Here is a 24,332-nt window from a genome sequence, read left to right on the forward strand (position 1 = left end):
AGCAGTTAATTACCCTAACACCTTTCCAGAAACAACTCAGATGGGGGCCATAAAATTAGCACTCTTGTAGTTTTTATAATTTCAGCACCTTTTAATAATGATACATTCCTAAATATATATAAATGTATTTATATTCATACACATATATGCACGCACTTACACATATATACATATAGAACATGATTTTATATTTAAAAAAGGGAGCTATTCTATTTTTATTGTGCAGCTTTGTGTGTACAGTGGTTTTTTTTCGACACAACTTTCTGAAAGCCAGGTGTATTTATATGTAACAATACTTTCCATCCTTTCTTTCTGACAAGCCGTCTCCTAATCCCGGCCCAGTCATCGTATTCCATGTACATCTACTGAATTATTGCTTTGGACAAAGTTGAATGTTTTTTTCCCTTCAGGGCACAGCGTTTCAGTCAGATGCGAGAGAAAAATGAATTTTCATGCCAAATGTGCATACTGGAGTGCAGTTGTCATTTGGAATCTCTGTGCTTTAATTGGATTGTACTGTTATTTACACTGCACACTTTAGTGATGAAGGCAAAACGCTGTTACACTATTTGGTTACAAAGCGCTATTTTTAGTAGATATCAAATAGAATTCTCTGGGTACAATTCTATCAAATGCAGTTTCCAAATAGTCTATAAAATACATTCTAAATTAAGAGTGAATAGTGAATATATGGTATAATTTGGTACGTCTAAAGCATTATTCAGAAACGATTAAGTTATTGACGATCTCCACAGAAGCATGATGGGTAGATGATGTTGCCACAGGTAATATACTCTACGAATCATTTTACAAAAATTGTAGGGTCTTATTAATGAAGAGTTACAATCCAAATCCTTGTGCAAACTGAAGGTTGTAGACTGCCAGAAAGCTGATTGTAGCAGTAGTGAGGCCATTCCCACAGTTTTCCTATGAAGTTTCTGCTGATAAAAACACACGAAATTTGTCAGACAGAAAAAGTGTGGTAAGAATCTATGCATAATGATTTCAGTGTGATAAATGGCAAATATGCAGCTAATGCCTAATTTGGCAATTACATATTCACCACACCTGGTAAACACCCCACCCCACCGACACGGAATCGCTTTTTAAGTGGAGCAATTTGAGCACTTTGGAAAATCTGACACACAGTTTTCTGAATGAACATCACAGCCACTGCTATACAATAATTAAAATAATAATAAAACAATAGAGAGGTGCCACATATGTATTCTGTCTTTCACTTGCAAATGAATGTATTGCTAGTTGAGTTGATGCATGTTCCTATTCTGGGATGTTTGTCTTTGTCTCAATGCCTGCGTTGTTTGTGGGTGAGGGCTGCAGTCCCTGCTGAAATACACTATGGCCCTCATGACAACTTTGGTGGGTGGCAACCAGTGCCCGCCAAGTTGTAACCGCCGCTCGGCCGCCAATGCGGCCGCACTTCCGCGGTGGCCATTTCAACATCCCCGCTGGGCTGGCGGGCGGAAACCGAGTTTCTGCCCGCCGGCCCAGTGGTGATGTCGGCCACAATACGGGAGAGCCGGCAGTGTTGCGGCGGTGCGAGGGGTGCAGTTGCACCCATTGCGCTTTTCACTGTCTGCTATGCCATGGGGCCGAGGCAGGGCCCCCAGGGGCCCCGCAACTCCCCTTTCCACCAGCCTTTTCATGGCGGTTCCTACCGCCTTGAAAAGGCCGGCGGGAGGGGTACTCGTAATCCCCTGGGCAGCGCTGCAAGCACTTCCGCCGTGGTCGTAATCCCAAGGTTTGCACCGCCAGCCTGTTGGCGATGCAACCGTCGAAACAGCCATGGCGGTCTTTGACCGCCAGGGTTGTAATGAGGGCCTATATCTCAATAGGGTCACAAGGCTCATCTTACACCCAATCTACTAAAAGCTAGTACCTCCCAGACAACCACTCTAGATAGTGGTGTGTTTATGACCTATCCATTGACACTGTTTCTTTACTTATCATTAGACTAAAAATTGCTTGTGGTAGTTTCATTCTTTTAACAGTGTGCAAAGGAGAAATATAAAGTTGATGCATTTAGCTTATACAGAACAATTATGTGCAAAACCATGTGAGTGATGAGCAAACAGGTTTATTCGGAACATCTTTGCACAAGCTCTGGATGTCATCACAAAGCTACATCTATGCACAGTTCAGTAGTTTGAAAAGTAGTTTCAGCACTCGCCTTGTGAGCGAGGCACTGAATGTCACTTTGAAAGACAGCAAATAACAATATGAGGTGGACAAATAAAAACTTAAACTCTGTAAGTTTACTTATTGTTTTTCCCTCCTAAAAATAGTAAGGATCAAAGTTATTGCTTGACATAACAGACAGTTGAACCACCCCTATACTAAGAGTTTGTGTAGACAATAGACTAGCTTGCAGTCCATTACATCTCACAAGTATCCCCAGTGACGTAGTTACATGCACTTTTTGTACTACAGATAATTCGCTTTTTTATCACTGAGAAACACACGAGATATTAATTGTAGAGGAATTTGTTTTAGTTCTCCAGATGATTAAAGTCTGTTAACGGAACTCACTTCGCAATTCAACACTTGGAAATATACCAAAATGTATCAGAATACTGCATCATCATAAGTAACACAGGAATTTGACAGTCAAAGTAAGACAAAAACAGTTTCAAATGTAAACTGTTTGAAAAATGAGAACAGACATTGAAAGAATCTGTATGATGTAGGAAGAAATGTATAAAATTACTATAAAAGCAGAAATTCCTTATGCTTCTGGCCATAAGTAAATTCAGAAAATTCTGAGGTTTGCAAAATGAAACTGCTTATACTGTTCAAGCAAACTTTGACAAGTCAAGAAAGAGAATGAAGAAAGTTGTAAGTACAAATATTTGTTTTACTTTTGACATTAAATCTAAGACTACTGCATAGGAAGGTGTATACAAAAGTGCATAGTATGTTTTCTTTAATTCCCAGTTCTACGCCGGAGTAATGACATCACTGGAGTTACACTGGAATCTTTAGATCGTAGGTATGTTTTCAGTGTATTACTAGTAGAACGTTACTCATGTCCCTAATTATGTATTTCTGTACATTGCATGATTAATTCATTGATTTTCATACGCTCTAGAGGTAGTTTAAACACTTGAGATACACTCTCAGTTTCATTCTTAGGGCCTCATTTGCAAGAATCTGATGCATCGGCCCGATGCGTCAGATTTGTTGCATTGCCCTATGATCCCCTTATGATGCCATGGATGCTCTGTAATCTATGGATGCACTGTATTTAAAATACAGATCTCCACAGCGCACGTTTTCAGAGATGCATCAGAAATTCTGACGCATCTGTTGGTGCTAAACTTACACATTGCTGAACTAGCATAAAAAAAATTACGCTACTCCAGCAATGCGAGCAGGCCCCCATAGAGAAAAGCCCTGCGTTCATTTTACGCCTGATCTGAGCAGGCGGTAACATTCTGACACAATTAAGTTGCAGAATGACGCAGTGAAATGTAAATTTAATTGTGTCAGTTCTTCATGGCTTTTCCTGTGGGAACACCTATCCTGCATACATTATACTTGGCGCAGGTATAATGTGACACAAGGGTTTACAAACTGATGCACTGGCCCCCCCAGTGCATCAGTTTGTAAATCTGGAGCATTGTAGAACACAGCTAGCACCACCGCTGCATACAAAAAATAAAAGCCACAGTGGTGGCGCAAAGGCCTTGTAAATGAAGCCCACAGTATTCATTGTTAGACTGAGACTGTAATTATGCCTGTCAAGGTTTTGATTGTTGGGGATTACACAATATCTTAATATGTCAAATGTGATTCCGTGTAGCAATGTGTATTACTTATAAGGCACATTTTAAATGAAAAGCAGCATTGTATGGAAATGAAAAGCATATATTCTAAAATGTGATTTTCTATCAAGGTGCATTAACACTATAGAGAAGGATTACCAAGATTGCAAATGGGAAAGTTAAGTACTGATTTCAGCGTTTACCTTGCTCTTTTTCACATTCATTGGCAGATGTTTGAATCAAGGATAGTATCAAAAGGCTGAGCGTCTGAAATTATTTAATTCCCTGAGTGCATTGTGAATGTATTATTACAGCACTGAAAGAAAAAAGAAATGCTGTGCTAACCATACATTTAACTTTTTTATTTGGTTTTGAAAACGAAATATTCTGCAAATTGGGTCAGCCATGTGAATTACAGAAAATAATTCTCCGTAACGACCTCTAGTCTGTCATATTCATGTTTTGAAACAACTGGTGACATTCATATAATATATATTGATAGTCAATTAAACAATTTACCTATGTAACAAATATTATTGTGTGTGTGTGCTTGGGTGTGTGTGTGTTTGTGCATATGTATGTGTGTATGCTAACATACACATAAATTAGTAAGGCTGTGTTCCTTAAAATTGGAATTGCAAGTAAAAGCTAATTTATTTTTAAAGTAATTGCAATCAGATTCCTTAATAAATATTAGTATTGGTAATTCAATTAAAACATTAAAGCAGGGTTAATGGTCTTAGGGCCTGATTACAACTTTGGAGGAGTTGTTAATCCGTCCCAAAAGGGACGGATATACCACCAGCCATATTACAAGTTCCATAGGATATAATGAACTCGTAATACGGCTGGTGGTATATCCGTCACTTTTGGAATGGATTAACACCTTCCTCCAAAGTTGTAATCAGGCCCTTAATGTCCTCACATTTATAGAGTGGCAGTGAAGGGTTATTAGGATGTAGGGATGGGAAGGGTATGGGGAACAGTTTTTACAGGTCAAGGTATTATATAGGAGTATGATGATGACTTTAGAGCTCAGGGATGAATAGTGTATCAGAGCAGTGAAGACTTTTAGAGGCTCAGTGATGGATACTGAATAAGGGTGCCAAGGTATTTTAAGGATCAGAGATTGGTAATGTATGGGGTAGTGAGACGTTGTAGGGCTCCAGGATATCTAGTGCATAGAGGTAATGACAAGTTTTTAGGGCTCAAGGAGGTGTATTGTATATGTGTAGTGTTAGACTTCATTGGTGTGATTTTTCCCCAAACATTTTGTCTTCACTTTCTCTGTTTTTCTGAATTTGTGTTTGTTGGCCTTAGGACTCTGCAAACTTTACCCCTGCTAACGAGTGCTAAAGTGCTTCTGCTCACCCAAATGGCACATTTAATTTACTTATAAGTCCCTGGTAAAATGGTACTGTATGTACCCAGGGCGTGTAAATTAAATGCTATGAGTCGGCCTGCAGCACTCATTGTGTACCTACAAAATAAACCTCTTGCCAGGGCTAAACCTTAATTTTTAATACATTTAAGTCATTCTTATGGTAGGCCCTAAATAGCCCAGAGGGCAGGGTGGAGATGTACATTTCAGTTATACAATGTACTCATACTGAAAAACCCATAATTTAATTTTTCAAAAGTGCAAGCCCTACCTCTCCCGTTGGATAACATTGGGTTTCCTTATTACAATTAATAAGTAATAACGTTTGATTGGGAACCAGTAAAAAAGTCAAAGTTTGGCCTGTAAGGAATTGCAATATAAAACCCTTGTTAATGGTAAATTCAGATTTTATGTCACTATTCTGAAAATGCTTCCTTTAGAAAGTACTAAACTCAATTTTCACCGCACAAGGAGTGTCCTTGGAGAATAGAAGTCTTTTTGGCCCTGAGACTTCAGGAACAGGAGGCAAGCTAAATCCAAGCCTTTGGAGAGCACTTATCAGCAGAGCCAGAGGCCAGCAAGGCAGCAGGGCAACAGCAAGACAGCAGTCGTTCACAGCAAAGCAGTCCAGGTGAGTTCTTTGGGCAACCAGGCAGCTCCTCTTGGCAGGTAGCAGGATCTGGTTCAGAGTGTCTGTCCTAGGAAGTGTCTGAGTTGGTGGGGTCAGGGACCGAGGTTATATACCCAAAAGTGCCTTTGAAGTGGGGGAGACTTCAAAGAGTAGTTTTGAAGTGCTCAAGGTCCTCTGTCAGTACAGGTCTGTCTAAAAGGGTAACAGTAGGGGGTTTAGCAGTCCATTGTGCGAGGGCAGGCTACTAGCCTTTGACATGTAAGTGTCAGGCCCCTCCACCCTTCCAGCCCAGGAAGACCCATTTAGTATGCAGATGAGTGCAGGTGTGACTGAGTATCCTGTTTTTGTGGTTGTCTGGGTGAAATGCAGAAGTGAGCTGTCAATTAGCCCAGCCCAGGCCTGAATTGGAGGCTGTAAGGCACAGATGGATTTTAAGTGCAGAGAAAGGCTCACGTTCCAAAAGTGTAATTTCGAAAATAGTAATATAGAATCCAACCTCACCGATAAGCAGGATTTTGTAATACCATTCTGGCCATACTAAATATGACCTATTTACCCCTTTCTGATCGGAATCTACCACTCAAACAGTATATGAGGGTAGCCCTAATGTTAGCCTATGAAAGGAGCAAGCGTCACAGCAGTGGAAAACAAATTTAGTTTTCCACTACCAGGACATATAAAAAACACAGGTAAATGTCCTGCCTTTTACCTACACAGCTCCCTGCCTTATGGGTTACCTAGGGCCTAACCTAGGGATGACTTATATGTGGCAAAAAGGGGAGTTTAAGGCTGGGCAAGTACTTTTAAATTCCAAGTCGAAGTGGCAGTGAAACTGCACACACAGGCCTTGCAAAGGCAGGCCTGAGACATGGGTAAGGGGCTACTGAGTAGCATTCAATCTAAAGGCCCTGGACACATGTAGTGCACTTTACTAGGGATTTACAATTAGATTGAATATGCCAAATGGGTGTGAACCAATGTTACCATGTTTTAAGGGAGAGAGCATATGCACTTTAGCACTGATTAGCAGTGGTAAAGTGCACAGAGTCCTAAAACCAGCAAAAATGAGGTCATAAAAAGAGAAGGAGGAAGGCAAAAAGTTTGGAGGTGACCCTGCAGAGAGGCCATTTCCAACAATATAATTATATTGAAATTAAATAATTAAATTAAATATTGGACTTAGAATGGAATTCATACATATATATTCCAAAGGAACCTGTGACGTAAAGGCACTCTGAATGTAATATAATACCTTGTGATGCAAAGTTGCTCCTGTTGTAATGATCACAATGTACTGACTCCCTACTCAGTTACAAGTGACATTGACAGTGGTTGGGTACGATGTGCAACCCTATTGAAAGGTGTATCTATCTGTTCCATTGGCCCTTGCATTTGTAAACATTTTTACAGTCAACATATTATGCATTCATTATACATTTTCAACTCATCATCTATGGGTATTTGAAACATTATTTTTTAGAAGTAGGCGATTGTGGAGCCGCAAACGTATCATTTTGTTCAGCTAGATCAATTTAAGAGAGTTTGTAAATAATCTTAAACAGATTTTTACCTTGTTCTTACTTCTTGTAAATTTAATTTAGTGGCAATCATATTGTTTTCTAGAGAAGAGGAAAACATATGATTGTCCAGACGGTACAAAATGTGGTACTTGAGGGTTAATTTCTCGACAAACAGAAGTAATAAGCATTTGAATTGGGATGGGAAAATCAAATTGCAGTAGACACTTTACAACAGGAATATTAGCCTTTTGATGTAGTCCATATGAGCAATATTATTTCATTTTGGTTTCAATATAAAATTATAGAAAATTATTGCAAGTCTATTTTTTAATTGAGTTCTAATGTTCTGGAACAAAAATCTACATTGTGGGTGGAATCAGCATTTAAATGACTGAAATTGTCCATTTCAGTTTTTGCACAGTGGTTAGCACTTATGGGGTTTTTCTCATTATAACAACAACTCTTTTATCATTGCTGCTTTCCAATGCACCAGATTTATTGCATATTTGTTTCTGATTTTAAATGTAATTACATTTTCAGCTTTACTGTATGAGGAGTAAAAATGGTAAGGAAAGTTCTTATAAATAGAACAGGTTCTCCCACTATTGCAATTAAATGGTGATATACACTTTTGTGTCAGCGGTGCATTGACTTCCATTGGAGCACAGGTAGCAATATTTATGACTTGTATGCATGGAAAAGATGAGCCATATCTGAAATTTTACAAACCTGTGCTAAAGCAGAAAATCCTAACTATTTAGTCATAACAGGCCAGATAGCGGATTTCTTGCTATAGGCCAATGAACTGAACTGAATCTGCTTGAAAGAAAACATCACCAATAATACGCCATAGACAGCGCACGTTTTCACAGATGCATCAGAAATTCTGACGCATCTGTTGGTGCTAAACTTACACATTGCTGAACTAGCATAAAAAAAATTACGCTACTCCAGCAATGCGAGCAGGCCCCCATAGAGAAAAGCCCTGCGTTCATTTTACGCCTGATCTGAGCAGGCGGTAACATTCTGACACAATTAAGTTGCAGAATGACGCAGTGAAATGTAAATTTCATTGTGTCAGTTCTTCATGGCTTTTCCTGTGGGAACACCTATCCTGCATACATTATACTTGGCGCAGGTATAATGTGACACAAGGGTTTACAAACTGATGCACTGCCCCCCCCAGTGCATCAGTTTGTAAATCTGGAGCATTGTAGAACACAGCTAGCACCACCGCTGCATACAAAAAATAAAAGCCACAGTGGTGGCGCAAAGGCCTTGTAAATGAAGCCCACAGTATTCATTGTTAGACTGAGACTGTAATTATGCCTGTCAAGGTTTTGATTGTTGGGGATTACACAATATCTTAATATGTCAAATGTGATTCCGTGTAGCAATGTGTATTACTTATAAGGCACATTTTAAATGAAAAGCAGCATTGTATGGAAATGAAAAGCATATATTCTAAAATGTGATTTTCTATCAAGGTGCATTAACACTATAGAGAAGGATTACCAAGATTGCAAATGGGAAAGTTAAGTACTGATTTCAGCGTTTACCTTTCTCTTTTTCACATTCATTGGCAGATGCTTGAATCAAGGATAGTATCAAAAGGCTGAGCGTCTGAAATTATTTAATTCCCTGAGTGCATTGTGAATGTATTATTACAGCACTGAAAGAAAAAAGAAATGCTGTGCTAACCATACATTTAACTTTTTTATTTGGTTTTGAAAACGAAATATTCTGCAAATTGGGTCAGCCATGTGAATTACAGAAAATAATTCTCCGTAACGACCTCTAGTCTGTCATATTCATGTTTTGAAACAACTGGTGACATTCATATAATATATATTGATAGTCAATTAAACAATTTACCTATGTAACAAATATTATTGTGTGTGTGTGCTTGGGTGTGTGTGTGTTTGTGCATATGTATGTGTGTATGCTAACATACACATAAATTAGTAAGGCTGTGTTCCTTAAAATTGGAATTGCAAGTAAAAGCTAATTTATTTTTAAAGTAATTGCAATCAAATTCCTTAATAAATATTAGTATTGGTAATTCAATTAAAACATTAAAGCAGGGTTAATGGTCTTAGGGCCTGATTACAACTTTGGAGGAGTTGTTAATCCGTCCCAAAAGGGACGGATATACCACCAGCCATATTACGAGTTCCATAGGATATAATGAACTCGTAATACGGCTGGTGGTATATCCGTCACTTTTGGAATGGATTAACACCTTCCTCCAAAGTTGTAATCAGGCCCTTAATGTCCTCACATTTATAGAGTGGCAGTGAAGGGTTATTAGGATGTAGGGATGGGAAGGGTATGGGGAACAGTTTTTACAGGTCAAGGTATTATATAGGAGTATGATGATGACTTTACAGCTCAGGGATGAATAGTGTATCAGAGCAGTGAAGACTTTTAGAGGCTCAGTGATGGATACTGAATAAGGGTGCCAAGGCATTTTAAGGATCAGAGATGGGTAATGTATGAGGTAGTGAGACGTTGTAGGGCTCCAGGATATCTAGTGCATAGAGGTAATGACAAGTTTTTAGGGCTCAAGGAGGTGTATTGTATATGTGTAGTGTTAGACTTCATTGGTGTGATTTTTCCCCAAACATTTTGTCTTCACTTTCTCTGTTTTTCTGAATTTGTGTTTGTTGGCCTTAGGACTCTGCAAACTTTACCCCTGCTAACGAGTGCTAAAGTGCTTCTGCTCACCCAAATGGCACATTTAATTTACTTATAAGTCCCTGGTAAAATGGTACTGTATGTACCCAGGGCGTGTAAATTAAATGCTATGAGTCGGCCTGCAGCACTCATTGTGTACCTACAAAATAAACCTCTTGCCAGGGCTAAACCTTAATTTTTAATACAATTAAGTCATTCTTATGGTAGGCCCTAAATAGCCCAGAGGGCAGGGTGGAGATGTACATTTCAGTTATACAATGTACTCATACTGAAAAACCCATAATTTAATTTTTCAAAAGTGCAAGCCCTACCTCTCCCGTTGGATAACATTGGGTTTCCTTATTACAATTAATAAGTAATAACGTTTGATTGGGAACCGGTAAAAAAGTCAAAGTTTGGCCTGTAAGGAATTGCAATATAAAACCTTGTTAATGGTAAATTCAGATTTTATGTCACTATTCTGAAAATGCTTCTTTTAGAAAGTACTAAACTCAATTTTCACCGCACAAGGAGTTTCCTTGGCGAATAGAAGTCTTTTTGGCCCTGAGACTTCAGGAACAGGAGGCAAGCTAAATCCAAGCCTTTGGAGAGCACTTATCAGCAGAGCCAGAGGCCAGCAAGGCAGCAGGGCAACAGCAAGGCAGCAGTCGTTCACAGCAAAGCAGTCCAGGTGAGTTCTTTGGGCAACCAGGCAGCTCCTCTTGTCAGGTAGCAGGATCTGGTTCAGAGTGTCTGTCCTAGGAAGTGTCTGAGTTGGTGGGGTCAGGGACCCAGGTTATATACCCAAAAGTGCCTTTGAAGTGGGGGAGACTTCAAAGAGTAGTTTTGAAGTGCTCAAGGTCCTCTGTCAGTACAGGTCTGTCTAAAAGGGTACCAGTAGGGGGTTTAGCAGTCCATTGTGCGAAGGCAGGCTACTAGCCTTTGACATGTAAGTGTCAGGCCCCTCCACCCTTCCAGCCCAGGAAGACCCATTTAGTATGCAGATGAGTGCAGGTGTGACTGAGTATTCTGTGTTTGTGGTTGTCTGGGTGAAATGCAGAAGTGAGCTGTCAATTAGCCCAGCCCAGGCCTGAATTGGAGGCTGTAAGGCACAGATGGATTTTAAGTGCAGAGAAAGGCTCACGTTCCAAATGTGTAATTTCGAAAATAGTAATATAGAATCCAACCTCACCGATAAGCAGGATTTTGTAATACCATTCTGGCCATACTAAATATGACCTATTTACCCCTTTCTGATCGGAATCTACCACTCAAACAGTATATGAGGGTAGCCCTAATGTTAGCCCATGAAAGGAGCAAGCGTCACAGCAGTGGAAAACAAATTTAGTTTTCCACTACCAGGACATATAAAAAACACAGGTAAATGTCCTGCCTTTTACCTACACAGCTCCCTGCCTTATGGGTTACCTAGGGCCTAACCTAGGGATGACTTATATGTGGCAAAAAGGGGAGTTTAAGGCTGGGCAAGTACTTTTAAATTCCAAGTCGAAGTGGCAGTGAAACTGCACACACAGGCCTTGCAAAGGCAGGCCTGAAACATGGGTAAGGGGCTACTGAGTAGCATTCAATCTAAAGGCCCTGGACACATGTAGTGCACTTTACTAGGGATTTACAATTATATCGAATATGCCAAATGGGTGTGAACCAATGTTACCATGTTTTAAGGGAGAGAGCATATGCACTTTAGCACTGATTAGCAGTGGTAAAGTGCACAGAGTCCTAAAACCAGCAAAAATGAGGTCATAAAAAGAGAAGGAGGAAGGCAAAAAGTTTGGAGGTGACCCTGCAGAGAGGCCATTTCCAACAATATAATTATATTGAAATTAAATAATTAAATCAAATATTGGACTTAGAATGGAATTCATACATATATATTCCAAAGGAACCTGTGACGTAAAGGCACTCTGAATGTAATATAATACCTTGTGATGCAAAGTTGCTCCTGTTGTAATGATCACAATGTACTGACTCCCTACTCAGTTACAAGTGACATTGACAGTGGTTGGGTACGATGTGCAACCCTATTGAAAGGTGTATCTATCTGTTCCATTGGCCCTTGCATTTGTAAACATTTTTACAGTCAACATATTATGCATTCATTATACATTTTCAACTCATCATCTATGGGTATTTGAAACATTATTTTTTAGAAGTAGGCGATTGTGGAGCCGCAAACGTATCATTTTGTTCAGCTAGATCAATTTAAGAGAGTTTGTAAATAATCGTAAACAGATTTTTACCTTGTTCTTACTTCTTGTAAATTTAATTTAGTGGCAATCATATTGTTTTCTAGAGAAGAGGAAAACATTTGATTGTCCAGACGGTACAAAATGTGGTACTTGAGGGTTAATTTCTCGACAAACAGAAGTAATAAGCATTTGAATTGGGATGGGAAAATCAAATTGCAGTAGACACTTTACAACAGGAATATTAGCCTTTTGATGTAGTCCATATGAGCAATATTATTTCATTTTGGTTTCAATATAAAATTATAGAAAATTATTGCAAGTCTATTTTTTAATTGAGTTCTAATGTTCTGGAACAAAAATCTACATTGTGGGTGGAATCAGCATTTAAATGACTGAAATTGTCCATTTCAGTTTTTGCACAGTGGTTAGCACTTATGGGGTTTTTCTCATTATAACAACAACTCTTTTATCATTGCTGCTTTCCAATGCACCAGATTTATTGCATATTTGTTTCTGATTTTAAATTTAATTACATTTTCAGCTTTACTGTATGAGGAGTAAAAATGGTAAGGAAAGTTCTTATAAATAGAACAGGTTCTCCCACTATTGCAATTAAATGGTGATATACACTTTTGTGTCAGCGGTGCATTGACTTCCATTGGAGCACAGGTAGCAATATTTATGACTTGTATGCATGGAAAAGATGAGCCATATCTGAAATTTTACAAACCTGTGCTAAAGCAGAAAATCCTAACTATTTAGTCATAACAGGCCAGATAGCGGATTTCTTACTATAGGCCAATGAACTGAACTGAATCTGCTTGAAAGAAAACATCACCAATAATACGCCATAGACAATATAAATTAAACATATAATAATTAATTAGTACGTCAATAACCACACCAGTTTTATTGAGAAGTTAAAGATTTATTTCTCTATATTAACAATGCTATAGTCACGAAAATCATTCTCAAACTGAAATGATACATGTACAGAAACAACAATGGCTGATTTAATCGGCTCATGAATCGAAGCTTAATTAATGCAAATAGGCATAATATCTCAATGGTTACTACACAGAACCATAGCAATAGAATCTGAGCAAGAGAAATTGAATACATTGAAATAACAAAGAAAATAAATCAATGACCATTCAGCAATATGAGAGTCACACCTCACTAGCCACTAATTAGCATCAACATGTTGGACTTCATGTAAACATAATTTAGTAACATGAATTTAGACAACATCTAGCAAAGGCACTATCAAAAATAGTAGTATTATGATACTAGCAGTTGGGATCTAAAAAACAAAAGACAAATAACAATACACATTTCATATATTTACCTAGTCACTAAGGCATTCAGCAACAATGTCCTCTTCATCAGGGGGACAGCAACATCAGACATCAGGATCAAAACAGGAACAAAGTGAAGGGTATTCTTTAGAATTTGGACTTTACGATTACTAAACCATCAAAGCAATTGTTCAGTAATAAACATACAACGTAAACTCAAAAATTAATAAACACCAGCATTGTCAGTAGACTAACTGGCAAAATACGAAATGCCAAAGTGACAGATCATAAGAAAGTAAGATCTCTGGAACTCAGGATACACGAACAAAAGCATCAAGATAAGGAAAATAATGACCCCGAATCAATGGTGACTAAGCATTAGATTAAACTTGTTAAACACACTGATTGGTTTAGGACCCAGGGTGAGAAAATGATGTCTAATCAGAACACTAACAAATATCAAAATTATTTAAAATGTTAGCTGTACTTTTCTATTTGCTGTTATTCCATTGCCAAAATTAAAAAGAATACGTTTGTAACTACTACATTCTCTTTTTCCATTGTATCTGTTGACTCTTTATTCAACACCTTCGTCTATGTTGTCACCGGATAATGATTACAAATTATGGAAACATTCTCATCACGCCATTTCTCTCCTCAAGGAAAAGAACATAGGATAGAAACATAACTACAAGCAAAATATATGGATACAATGAATGAAGTCTGTTAGGCCACGGAAATGCAGCTAGGAAACAGAACACACTAGAAACATTTTATACAGATAATATTGCACAGTGACCTTGTATCTGCTTCAGCCCAGCAGAGGCCATTAAATACACGTTTAATTCTGACATTTATTTTAGCAAAGAAACATGCTCTTAAAGAGACAGAATAATTTTATTCAGCTTTAGCTTAGCATGGAAACAAATATAGGCCTTTTACGCTTGATGGTGGCCATTAAGTCGATCACAATTTCTCTTGTTAAAATAAAATTAATACATAATAATTAATATATTGAAATATAAGACTGATTACATATGTGGAAAAATAAAGTAGAAAATTCACGCTCTTACACCTGCTAGATTCATATGATACTCATTCAAAGAAATAAAATATTTTTATGTTACATCATGACAGAATAAACTATGGGGGTCATTACGAACCTGGCGGACGGCGGAGAAGCGGCGGTAAGACCGCCAACAGGCTGGCGGTCTTTTTTTTGGAATTATGACAATGGCGGTTACTGCCATGGTCATCCGTCGCTTCTCCGTTCCGCCCGCCAGGGCGGAGATGACCGCTGGGCTGGAGACCAGGGTCTCCAGCCCGGCGGTCGTCACTATACTGCCGGTGGTATTTGGACCCGGCTTACCTCCATGGATTTCCTGCGGTTGGAACCGCCATGAAATCCATGGCGGTAAGCACTATCAGTGCCAGGGAATTCCTTCCCTGGCACTGATAGGGGTCTCCCCCACCCCCATCCCGACTCCCTCCCCTACACCCCCCACCACCCCTGCCACCCCCAAAAGGTGGCAGGACCCCCCTCCCCTCCCCCACCTCAACATCACATCACTCATGCACACACGACACGCATGCAGGCACCACCAACACACATACACGCACACACACCGACATACATGCAAACATCCACACACACAGTCCGACACGCACACCCACATTCAAACATACACGCACACAACCATGCAGACATATCTACAGACATACATGCACTCATTCCCATACTCACGATACCCCGCAAGCATACAGGCACTCAGACATCCCCACTACATACACACACGCACACCCCCATGCACGCATACAACACACAACACCCCCACCCCCTCCCCTCACGGACAATTGACTTACCTGGTACGACGATCCTCCGGGAGGGGACAGGAGCCATGGGGGCTGCTCCGCCAACACCACACCGTCAACAGAACACCGCCACGTCGAACCACAGGACGTGATTCGGTGGGCGGTGTTCTGTTGACGTGGCGGTGGAGGTGGAGCAACCTCCACTTCCCCGCCGCCCGCCAGTATGGCTGTTGGTGGCTCTCCTTCCAAAAAAGGACGGAGAGCTGCCAACAGTCATAATACGCCGTGCGGAAAACCGCCACCACTGGCGGTCTTCTGCACGGCGGTCCCTCGGCGGTCTTTCAAAAAGACCGCTGAGGTCATAATGACCCCCTATATATTTAAATATAGTTTTAAATAATGAGGACACATCAGTTTGATCCCAATAGTTTTCAAAAGGTTGTAAAATAAATGTACTAGTCTGTAGTATATTTTAGCAGACCATTATGTTTCATAGGGTTTTTACCAAAACATTGCCTTATGCATAAGGATACCTTCTGAACAAATTATTTAGTGAGTCCTTTTTTTATAGGAAGTGCATTAGTTAAATGAAAAGGGCAGCTTTATTGGCACATTTATTTATAGAATAATAGAGAAATATTTTAAATCTGTGTGTAAATATTTCTTCGACAGAAAACTTATGTGAATACAGTCGAAAGACTATTTTGATATGTGACCAGGACACTTTTGGTAATTTATGTCAAATTATGCAAAATCAACTATATTTCATTACACAAAGATGACTTACTAGTATTGTTCAATGTTCACATTTGTATTGGCACATATTTATTAGCTGAACCTTTTGAAGAGAAGGGCTGGTTATCGCCCCCATACACTACAACATAATCAATTCCTCTTTCGACTCCGCCACCTACCCAGACCCCTGGAAGCACGCAGAAATTACAGCTCTCCTAAAAAAAAAAACAAGCCGACCCAGAGATCCTCTCCAACTACCCCCCCATCTCCCTCCTCCCTTTCCCCGCCAAGGTTGCAGAGAAATTAGTCAACACCCACCTATCCCACTTCCTCGAAGCAAACAACACCCTTGACCCCTCACAATCTGGGTTCCGCAAAAACCACAGCACAGAAACCGGCCTCATCGCATGCACTGACGACATCAGGACCAAAGTCGACAAAGGCGAGAACGTCGCACTCATCCTCCTAGACCTCTCTGCAGCCTTTGACACCGTCTGCCACCACACACTCCGCACACACCTCCACAACATAGGGATTCGCCACAAAGCCTTAGACTGGCTCACCTCCTTCCTCACCGACCGGACCCAGAGAGTCCTCCTTCTGCCCTTCCACTCCAACACTACCAAGATCACCTGCGGAGTCCCCCAAGGGTCCTTCCTCAGCCCCACACTCTTCAACATCTACATGATCCCCCTAGCCAACATCCTCCGAGCACACGGAATCACTAGCCTCTCCTATGCAGATGACACCCAACTCATCCTCTCCCTCATCCGCAACCCCACCACCGCCAAAACCAACCTACACGCTGCTCTCCTCGACACCGCCAACTGGAGGACCACTAACCACCTCAAGCTCAACTCAAACAAAACCGAGATCATCATCTTCGGCCCCAACAAAACTGCATGAGATGAATCCTGGTGGCCCACCGCCCTAGGCCCCGCACCCACCCCCGCAAACCACGCACGCAACCTCGGCATCATCCTCGACCCCTCCCTCTCCGTGACACAGCAAATCAATGCTCTAGCCTCCTCCTGCTTCAACACACTCTGCACTCTAAAAAAATCCTTCAAATGGATTCCCCCAGAAACCAGAAAGACAGTCACCCACGCACTCATCAGCAGCAGACTAGACTACGGTAACGCCCTCTATGCCGGCACCACACTCAAACTCAAACGCAAACTCCAGAGAATCCAGAACACAGCTGCACGCCTCGTCCTTGGCCTCCCCCGCCACGAACGAATCTCACCACACCTCAAATCCCTTCACTGGCTCCCCATAGACAAGAGAATCACATTCAAGATCCTCATCCACACACATAAATCCCTCCAGAACACCGGCCCAACCTACCTCAATGATAGAGTTAACTTCCACACTCCCACACGCAACCTCCGATCAGCCGACCTCGCCCTAGCCACAGTCCCCTGCATCCAACGCACCACCACAGGAGGCAGGTCTTTCTCCTACCTCGCCCCCAAAACCTGGAACTCCCTCCCCACCGACCTTTGTAAAACCAAAGACCTACTGGTCTTCAGAAAGAACCTCAAGACATGGTTGTTCTATCAGTGACTCTCCCTGCCCCCCCCGGTAGCCCCCCCAGCACCTTGAGACCCTCACGGGTGAGTAGCGTGCTCTACAAATTTCTTTGATTGATTGATTGATTAATTATAATTGGGCCTGGGCAGAATTTTTATTACACTGGAGTAATCTTGGTAATTCCCTGTTATTCTTTGACAAAGTGTTACCTAGAATTACGCAATTACTTCTGCTTGAGTAATGAGGAGTAGTATGGGGGAAAATTCTTACCACCAGAGCACATTTAGCGAGCATGAGGGGCCACCTGCTATTCGTGTTCTGTTCCATTTAGCACTGTTTCTTGTGGGTGTATTTTGCGCTAAGAAAATAGCTCTAAATGCTGGTATTCATTTTGGGGAAATCTAGAATTGCACGATTACTCCTGCTTGCCGGATTACGAGTAATTTGGGGGGGAAAATCCTACTCTAAGAGCACATTCAGTCAGTGTGAGAGGCTGCCTGCTATTCATGCTCTGCTCCATTTAGCACTGTTTCTTTAGGTTGATTTCAGCACTAAGAAAATTACTCTGAATGCTGCTATTAATTTGAAGGAAAGTCCTTCCCCAAGAGCACATTTAGCAAGCGTGTACGGTTTCCTGCACTTGCTATGCATGTTCCGTTGCATTTAGAGTTCTTAGAGCAAAATACATACTTGTGTCCATTTTGGACATGAGGGCGAATATTTGCACTAAGACATAGTGCTAAATGCAGAATTACTCTTTTTGCGTAAATCTTTGTAAGCTCGTGGTATTCTTAGGTGATTCAGTGTAAATACACTACACAGAATTACACAAGTTACGCATACTCCTAATTGTAATTCCACAGCAAGCAGTATATAGGTTATTTGGTGTTTATTGACACATAATCATTTATATTAAGTCTGCTGAATTGCAGTTGGTGTGCCTTCATAGTATCCAGGGTGTTTTTGGCCTAATTAGAAAGATGTTGTCTGTGTTGTGAGGTTATACACTGCATCGCCCACATTGGTAATGTCCTGTCATCTTCGAGGGGCCCCAAAGGGTCGGGTGTTATTTGTGTTTGTCTATTTGTCTCTTGTGTGTGTACTAGGATTTACCTTATGTTTTTGCTGTTTGTGGGAGAAAAGTTTTTTTGAAGGACTGTGATCCCGTATTTAGTAGGTGCCCATGATTTTGAAAAATGTTATCAGTTTTTGATGTGTCTTTGAATATGGACAGCCTGACTCTGCAAAAATATCTACGTCCACAAATGTAAGATTGTTGTTACTAACTGTGTGAGTAAATGCTAGGACTGATCCCAGTCATTAAGCCAGAGGAAGAAGCGTGTGATGGAGTCCAAATCTCCTAGCAGGAAAAGACTGTTATTGTATCATGTCTACACTAGGATATTTGTTTGGGTGGGATAGATGCATATAGGATAAACCTAATTTTGAAGGTATATATGAACAATCCAGCTACACTCGGAGTGAAGGTCCTGACTATTGAAGCACCATGGGTTTGTTTGTAGATCAAACCTTCAAATTCAAAAAGGTTTTCACTGAGGGCGAGTCTGGCGCATTCCAATTTAAAGTAGCATGGTGTCTTATATTTCCACTTGTCTTGTAACAGAATGTCTTCCAAGACTTGTAAAGTCTCTCTTTGTTCGGGCTTGTATACAAGGTCTTTATATCGAGATCTACTAACAGATTTTTTCTAGGTCGAATTGTATATCTCTCAGTCAGACCCGCAGGTCTTTTGTGTCCTTTAGTTATACCTTTTTTTTTTTAAACAAGGGTCTTACGAAGGCATCACAAAACTGTGACAGAGGTTCAAGGATTGAACCAATACCAGGCACTATGGTTTCTGTTTATGTGGATCTTACGGAGGGAGTAGAATTATAGAGTGATTGGGTCTGTGTGCCTCAGAAACTCTTCCTCTCATTGTGATTTCCAACATCTCATTTCTGCTTTCATCTCAATCTGGGGTTTTGGTGTTGGAGCAATCTAAATTTTATGATAATTTCTTTTGTTGTCAAGGAGACGTAAGAATGTCTGTGTATATTCTGCTCTTGTTCTATATCTGAAGGTTTTATTACAATCTCCTTGTCTTCACTCAGGTCTCTTAGTGCTACTCTTTTTTTTGCGTAGTAAATTTGGAAAGTCATGTTGGTATTTTTATCAATCATATCTATCTCTTTGAGCACTGCTGTTCAAACGCTGTTCTCCCTACAAAACTTGTTGATGTTGGGGGGCAGAAATAAGATTTGTTTCTTAAATCCTTTGTCACCCTAGTATGTTTTTTAGGAAGAAGAAAAGATCGATTTTCTTAATTAACTCTATCAGTTCACAGTGTAGCCTGAAGTTATCCAATGTAGGAGTTGGTATAAGTTGTAGTCCACCATTCAGGAAATGCAGCTGGGTATCACTAAGCTGTATCTTGTTAAATTGACTGCTAGCGACATGGTTGTACTCTTCCCTGGTGTTGGATCATTGTTTGCATTCCTTACCTGTGTTTTTTGATGTTTTTGTTTCTCATCCTCCCACTTGACCTGCATTTCATTCTCCTTTTTTCCCTCTCTTTGGTGCTTGGCACCTGACCAAAAAAGGTAACCTGGTAGCTTTTTGTGGATGTGATGGTATATATTGGTCAAATAAATTGCCCCACCATGAATGTTGTGCAGGGGAAAAAGATCTGGCAGTAGCGGTTGGTAAAATCTTGGTGGAAAATTATTGTAATTATATTTTTGCCTTGTGATTCTCTGTTGTCTTCCTCTCTGTTTTCACCGCCATTTCCCGAGATTGTTCCTCTCCCCCACTCCATGTGTGTGAACCAACAAAGTTACCACCGGTGGACTGTGAGTCAAATTTAGCCCTCATCTGTGTTTCTGGGCTTACATATTCCTGAGCTGCGTATGGATACACTTTGTCCTGTGAAAAACATTTGGTATCTTTTTGTAGTTTTGAATTTTTGATTGCCTTACAAATTGTTTCATTCTGACACCTCTTTATTAATTTCCCTCAACCTTTTCTTAAACGAGGTGATTTTGATGGTTGTATTCATATGATTACAGCTAGTCTGTTTTTTATGTCTAGGGCCTCTGATAATCTTTTGGCCATCTTTATTATTAAGGTTTAACCAGTCCCTAGTAAAATTCCATGCTATTAGGGACCAATCCCATCTAAATGCTGGATATTCCAAGAGGATTCTGGGGCTATTAGTCACTAGTAAGCCTCTAGGTGCTGTTTTCACCCTCAAACATTTGGTCATGGTTACCTCATTTAGAATGGTTTCAATCTGTCTCCGCATTAGCTTAGCAAATATATCCCAGTCCTCTGTTCCTGCAATTGTCTGAGCTATGTATAGGTCACTGAGTTCACATTCTCCTCCTTGAATGTTAGGCCTAGCTTTTCTGCCTTTATCTTAACCGATAATGGTCTGATATATATATATATATATATATATATATATATATATATATTCTTCCTATGCAAGAGAGTTCTTTTGTTAGTTTTTCTGTCCATTTCAATTACACCTCTAAATTCTGGAGATCCTGAAAGGAGTTTTTCTTTTTTTATTCTCCCAAAGCTACCTTTGCCAAGTCAATTTCAATCAGAAAAAGGGAGGCAAAATTTTAACTGCCAGCTCACTCAATTTCGAAATCCTATTGAAAGAGGGTTATTCCTTCCTATTAGGGGCATGCACTTTTTTATAATCCACCTAGACAATCCTGGATGTTTTTTTATAGTACTCTCACCACTTATGTTTATATTCAGTGCATGCTTCACCACTAAGTCATAGCAACAGATACACTTGTGTATCTGGATGGGCTCAACCATGTTACTCAGGGGATTTTTTTGTGTGGAGATTTTTTCTAAAAGAAAAGAATGGGGATCTACATTTTCTCAGCATGCCAGGATCCAACTATTCCTGGGATCCTAGACAAGGTTACAAACAAAAATGTAATGTTACTAAAGTTTGTGTGTACTATGCCTCAAAGATTTCAGGTCTTCCTGTTTCAGCCCTATTATGCCCAGAATGGGCCACTTTGCTTTCGCTAGGACCGGATTTATCTGGAACCCTACCTCTGTTTGTTTAGTGTAAAGTTTTTCTCTGTTTTTGCACTTTATTGTGTCCTGGTCACTTCACACATACATTCAATACTGCATGCCACACGCAGTTACAAAACCTTCAAAGGTACTTCTCTAGTGTGGTTTCTGTGGACGAGAGAGACAATTGATGTTTTAAATTTACATTTTTGTAGTGTTTTTTTGTACACTGCAATGTTTTTCAGTTGATTTCACTCTTGTGTATCATAGAAGAGAGCAAACATGCAAAGCATATTCTCATGAACTATCTGCTGCTGGTGGTGCGGTGTTTTTACTCATGGAAGTATGAATAGTCAAAGTGTGTCATAGTATTATTCACACAGTTTTGTACTAATTGCATCACAGGGAGTGGGAAGAGACCAGACTTGTAGTCAGACACTGCAAGAGAGTAATAGAAATAGCACCACTTTAGGGGAAAAAAGTGTTAAAGGTTTACTACAAGGTAATTTATTTTTAGTTCAACATTCCTACATGCAATTACATACTTCATAAAAGTTCCTGTCTGATTCTGTCATCTATTCTACCCCCTGACACCTTCATCTTATCAGTGGAGTCTCCTTCACATTCTTTTAGCGTCTCCTTCCTGGTCACGTGGTCAAATGTGCTGATTAGGTGTAGGCCAATTTTACCAGGTTTTTAGCAAGAGAGCACACTTTAGCACTGCTTAGCAGGGATAAAGTGCATACAGTCTTAATACCAAATAAACAGTTTCAGGAAAAATGAGGGGAATTGGATAATGCCATGCCAAGGCTGTCAGGTCTGACAGCAGTTTATTTTAAATGCAGCCCATTTTCCTTAAAGGATGTGTTAAAAAATAATGAAAATATACAGAAACATTTTTAGGAGCAGAGTTGTCCAAGGGGTCACTGCCTTCTCTTAAAAAACTATTTGCAACCAAAATATTAATACATCCTAAGGAATCAGTATCTGGAAGGCATGCCCTTAACTTGGCCCTTCCAAATATTGATTAGGTATGCATTCCCAAACCCAGATTGTGATTCAGTAACTTGTTAGCAAATGTCACTTTGGGTTTTTCTGAATACAAAAATGCCATTTTGAGGCTGAAAAGGCTTGATTTTTATTAATTAGAGGCCTTTCAGTTGTTAAATAGCTTTGTACATTCAGGCCTTAATCTTTTCAAGTATTCAGGAAATGATTGCCTTTTGAAAAGTTGGCTTAATCCTTTGACTTTAAGGCATGTCAGTTTCAGTAAATTAGTTATTCCTGCTTCAAACTTGGTCAAGGGAGTATAAGTAGAAAGTACATCTCGAGCTAACCTTGCAATGTGAAGTTACAAAAAAAATTAAGTGGGAGGCAAAGAAGACAAAGGCATACAATAAAAAAAACACCCATAAAAAGCACTACACGCGTAGTATAGGCCAACAAATTGTAGCTTAACTGATAATGGTAACAGTGAAACAGCACAGCAGTGGCTCAACAGATCAGCGTCTCCTCCTAAACCATTTCGAATCATAAGAAAAATGAAACTAAATAATTTCAATAAAATATATTGAATAGTTTAACAGGCGTGAAGGAGTAGTACAGAACTAAGGGGCAGATTTAAGAACCCCTAGTGTCTCCTTGTGCCACATTAGTATCATTTTATGTGACGCTAATTTGGCCCAACGAGGCCAAAATCGCGATGCCAAATTTACAAAGTAGTCCAATGCATGCATTGCGCCACTTTGTAACCTTGTGTGTGACATTATGCCTGTGCCATGAATAATGTATGCAAAGGGAGAGTTGAACAAATGCAGCAAAGAAATCTAAGAGATTTCCTTGTGTGATTTTTTTTGGCACTTTTAACACATACTAGGAGCAGGCATTAAAATGAGGCACACCATTGAGTACAATGGGCCTCAATGGGCTTTGCAGGATTAGCGTAAACATTTTTTTATGCTAATCCTGCAAAGCTCTGAACTAGCATCAAATATTCTGATGCTAGTTCCCTGACTACCACCATGCTGCGCTATATCTTAGCTAGGGCGCACACATGGTGGTGTCAGAGAGGCGCTAAGGGGCACAAGGGCAACTCCATTTCAAGAGTGAGCCAAATATGCAGTAAGATCTCGTGAATCTTAAAAGCTTCATCCTACATAACATACTTGAAATCCTGGGATCCTAAACTTCATTTAATGGAATTAAATTCTCTGTGAGTGTTAACCAATCATCACTCATCATAACTTTATTTGATTATTGCATAAAAGAATAAAACATACATACATCAAGAAACACTGGTATACAGTGAATAAGATGATACATAAAAGTACACAGTGGTGTAATTATATAAAAGCAGGATTGTTTAGCAAGTGCATTTAAAATAAACAAATTAATAAATCTGTTAGGTGATACAAGCAAGTCAAACTAATCATTTGCAGAATTCTACCAATGATGGGCACCTACAGCAAAAAATAAAAAACTTAAATGTTCGTCTTCAGGGGGCTATTAAAGAGGTTTCTTCCACGCCCCGGATTTAAGTACAGCCTGCTGTGCAGGCTCACAGTCCAGTGTAACACTTTGCCCGCCATAGTGTTATGCTGCCTCAGGATGGATGATGTTGAAATTATGCCCCCTCTGAAAAAATTATCCCACTTGGCTGCACGTGGGTGTGAAAAATCAAATTGGCTGGGAAGTAAGCAGAGATAACTTC

This window comes from Pleurodeles waltl, chromosome 10 (genome assembly GCF_031143425.1).
Source record: "Pleurodeles waltl isolate 20211129_DDA chromosome 10, aPleWal1.hap1.20221129, whole genome shotgun sequence".
NCBI lineage: Eukaryota > Metazoa > Chordata > Amphibia > Caudata > Salamandridae > Pleurodeles > Pleurodeles waltl.